Genomic DNA, 4165 nt, shown 5'->3' with positions numbered 1-4165 from the left:
TTTAGTTGAATTTCAATACCATAGGAATATTTATACATGGAATATGTTTTGCCACTACTTTTTCGCGTCACTAATAATATGACGATACAGTCTTGCTACCATAACATAAGTTTTGAACAATAAGAGGAGCAGACACACCAACCAACCAACCGCGCTGCTACCATTATATATACTTATATTTATATAAGTCCTCTTTACTTGAATGGCCTCTTTACTTGAATTTCAATACCATAGGAATATTTATTTATACATGGAATATGTTTTGCCACTACTTTTTCGCGTCACTAATAATATGACGATATAGACTTGCTACCATAACATAAGTTTTGAACAATAAGAGGAGCAGACACCAACCAACCAACCGCTGCTACCATTGAATGAACCATATATACAAACTTTTATATATGTCCTCTTTACTTGAATTTTAATACCATAGGAATATTTATACATGGAATATGTTTGCCACTTTATCATCGCGTCACTAATAAGATGACGATACATTTTGTTTGTTCAATATTTACTTATATATTGATGTTTCCAATTTAGGTCTTTTATATTTCTTCTTCCCTACCTTACACACCACAAACAAAGTGGCGTGCGATGCTGCAAGCAAGCATAATGATTATGCCCGCTTGCAACATCTTTATTATCGAATCATCAAGCAAAGGATAAGCTTCAGTGGATCGCAGTATGGCAGCTGCTCAACCACTTACAACACCTTGCCTGTTACAAAAGTCGTTTACAATTGATTCTAGGCTTTGTCATTGTATTAAATAATGCTTTTATATGTAACTAGCGCGGCATCAGGTGATCAAAGATCCTCCCAATTTACTATGTTACAAATTACATTGGCATCACATCCATTGTCGTTTATAAAGTAAATTATAAACTTTAAATGGTTTAGAAGCCATACAATGCAAATTGCCCCTTATTTATCATTGCAGTCCAGCACGGATACGACCTTAGAGGCGTTCAGGCATAATCCAACGGACGTAGCGTCATACCACTGTTCGCTCGAACAAGTATTGTGCCATTGGTCCGTACCTGCGGTTCCTCTCGTACTACGCAGGAATGCTGTCGCAACAACGTTTTGTCATTAGTAGGGTAAAACTAACCTGTCTCACGACGGTCTAAACCCAGCTCACGTTCCCTTGCATGGGTGAACAATCCAACGCTTGGTGAATTTTGCTTCACAATGATAGGAAGAGCCGACATCGAAGGATCAAAAAGCGACGTCGCTATGAACGCTTGGCCGCCACAAGCCAGTTATCCCTATGGTAACTTTTCTGACACCTCTTGTTAAAAACTCTTTAAACCAAAAGGATCGATAGGCCGAGCTTTTGCTGTCCCTGTGTGTACTGAACACCGAGATCAAGTCAGCATTTGCCCTTTTGCTCTATGTGTGGTTTCTGTCCGCACTGAGCTGGCCTTGGGACACCTCCGTTATTATTTGAGAGATGTACCGCCCCAGTCAAACTCCCTACCTGGCAATGTCCTTGAATTGGATCATACCTGAGTAATTGGAGTTATACCAAATTTTCAAATCAAAAATACATAAATGCACCGTTTTATTAAAGAATTTGTTTGCGATTATATAACAAACTCGTGATACTTTGATCAAGAAGCTTGCATCAAAACCCAATACCATAAGATATAATAAATATATCCGTATAATGGCTAGGAAATGATACACGTTCCATTTAATCAAGTAAGTAAGGAAACAATAAGAGTAGTGGTATTTCATTGGCGATACCAAACCGAAGTCTAATATCTCCCACTTATTCTACACCTCTTATGTCTCCTTACACTGCCAGATTAGAGTCAAGCTCAAAAGGGTCTTCTTTCCCCGCTAATTATTCCAAGCCCGTTCCCTTGGCTGTGGTTTCGCTAGATAGTAGATAGGGACAGTAGGAATCTCGTTAATCCATTCATGCGCGTCACTAATTAGATGACGAGGCATTTGGCTACCTTAAGAGAGTCATAGTTACTCCCGCCGTTGACCCGCGCTTACTTGAATTTCTTCACTTTGACATTCAGAGCACTGGGCAGAAATCACATTGTGTCAACACCCGCTAGGGCCATCACAATGCTTTGTTTTAATTAGACAGTCGGATTCCCCAAGTCCGTGCCAGTTCTGAATTGATTGTTAATTGATAATCGTTATAATTAATAAGAACTAATTGGTTTAACCCAATTAGTATTCTTAAAAATTTTAGCAAGAAAGTTCCACAATTGGCTACGTAACTAAACTATCCGGGGAACAAGTGACCAACATAAATGCCAGACACTCTATTTACCCAGAACGAGCACATAAACCATGTTATTGTTTCCCAATCAAGCCCGACTATCTCAATCTTCAGAGCCAATCCTTATCCCGAAGTTACGGATCTAATTTGCCGACTTCCCTTACCTACATTATTCTATCGACTAGAGACTCTTCACCTTGGAGACCAGCTGCGGATATTGGTACGGCCTGTTGAGAAGTTTGCGTGTCCCCACCATAAATTTTCAAGGTCCGAGGAGAAAATATCGACACAACAGTATATGTCATGCTCTTCTAGCCCATCTACCATATCTCTCTGCGAAAGACTTCCATGGTAGTACGGCTATAAAACAGAAAAGAAAACTCTTCCGATATCTCTCGACGGCTTCTTTATGGTCGTTCCTGTTGCCAGGATGAGCACGAGGCCCATATTTAATAACAAACGGATACTCAACAGGTTACGGAATTGGAACCGTATTCCCTTTCGTTCAAAATTATTCAAGTATATTAATTAGCTTGATTTATATAATATAATTATATTTGTATGGCATTTGTGTTTTACTTGAAAATTTTCGGCTTTCGCCTTGAACTTAGGACCGACTAACTCGTGATCAACCACTGTTCACACGAAACCCTTCTCCACTTCAGTCCTCCAAGGTCTCATTCGATTATTTGCTACTACCACCAAGATCTGTACCAATGGCAGCTCCATGCAGGCTTACGCCAAACACTTCTACGCATACCATTGTACCTTCCTACTCACTAAAGTTTCAAAATTTATATCACAAGTAATATAAATCATCTACTTTAGCGGTAATGTATAGGTATACAACTTAAGCGCCATCCATTTTAAGGGCTAGTTGCTTCGGCAGGTGAGTTGTTACACACTCCTTAGCGGATTTCGACTTCCATGATCACCGTCCTGCTGTTTTAAGCAACCAACGCCTTTCATGGTATCTGCATGAGTTGTTAATTTGGGCACCGTAACATTACGTTTGGTTCATCCCACAGCGCCAGTTCTGCTTACCAAAAGTGGCCCACTGGGCACATTATATCATAACCTTGAACTTCATATCAAGAAAGTTAAGGTTCTTACCCATTTAAAGTTTGAGAATAGGTTAAGATCGTTTCGACCCTAAGGCCTCTAATCATTCGCTTTACCAGATAAGATTATTTTATATAACATTAAAATGCACCAGCTATCCTGAGGGAAACTTCGGAAGGAACCAGCTACTAGATGGTTCGATTGGTCTTTCGCCCCTATACTCAATTCTGACAATCGATTTGCACGTCAGAACTGTTTCGGTCTTCCATCAGGGTTTCCCCTGACTTCAACCTGATCAAGTATAGTTCACCATCTTTCGGGTCACAGCATATATGCTCAAGGTACGTTCCAGTTAGAGGCATAAATAATATAAATATCATTATACATAACTATATAGAACGCCCCGGGATTGTGTTAATTAGCTATAAATAGTTAAAAAACTAATCCCATTATTAGTCAAGTTAATTACGCTATTAGGTTTATATCCCAATAACTTGCACATATGTTAGACTCCTTGGTCCGTGTTTCAAGACGGGTCCCGAAGGTATCCTGAATCTTTCGCATTGTTAATCATACAAGTGCATATAATAAACACAAAAATCAATGATAATTATGCCATTATATAATTCCGAAAAATTAACGCACTGTATTCATATAAATCTATCAGCACTTTATCAAATTAATAACATTTATTCTGTGTTAAAATGCAAGCAAATTAATTTGAATAAACTATAAGTTATATTTTATGATAAATTTTGTATGCTAATAGATTACAATGTCCTTATATGGAAAAAATGCACACTATTATCATAATATTGTTTAAATATTACAATTTTAATGATGAATTTTCCATAACG

At 38.3% G+C, this 4165-nt stretch overlaps 1 non-coding gene across 1 annotated transcript in view; it reads right to left on the bottom strand.

Moving 5' to 3' along the window:
• Window positions 1-649: 649 nt before the first annotated feature.
• The window catches only part of LOC119562132, a 3971-nt gene continuing 455 nt past the window's right edge, over window positions 650-4165 (bottom strand). Inside the window, exon 1 of the ribosomal RNA XR_005221703.1 lies at window positions 650-4165. This exon is cut by the window's right edge and continues 455 nt beyond it. This is a non-coding gene — a ribosomal RNA (large subunit ribosomal RNA).

The sequence above is a fragment of the Drosophila subpulchrella genome, unplaced genomic scaffold (genome assembly GCF_014743375.2).
Source record: "Drosophila subpulchrella strain 33 F10 #4 breed RU33 unplaced genomic scaffold, RU_Dsub_v1.1 Primary Assembly Seq393, whole genome shotgun sequence".
NCBI classification, from domain to species: domain Eukaryota; kingdom Metazoa; phylum Arthropoda; class Insecta; order Diptera; family Drosophilidae; genus Drosophila; species Drosophila subpulchrella.
This window is presented reverse-complemented; position numbering and strand designations above follow the sequence as displayed.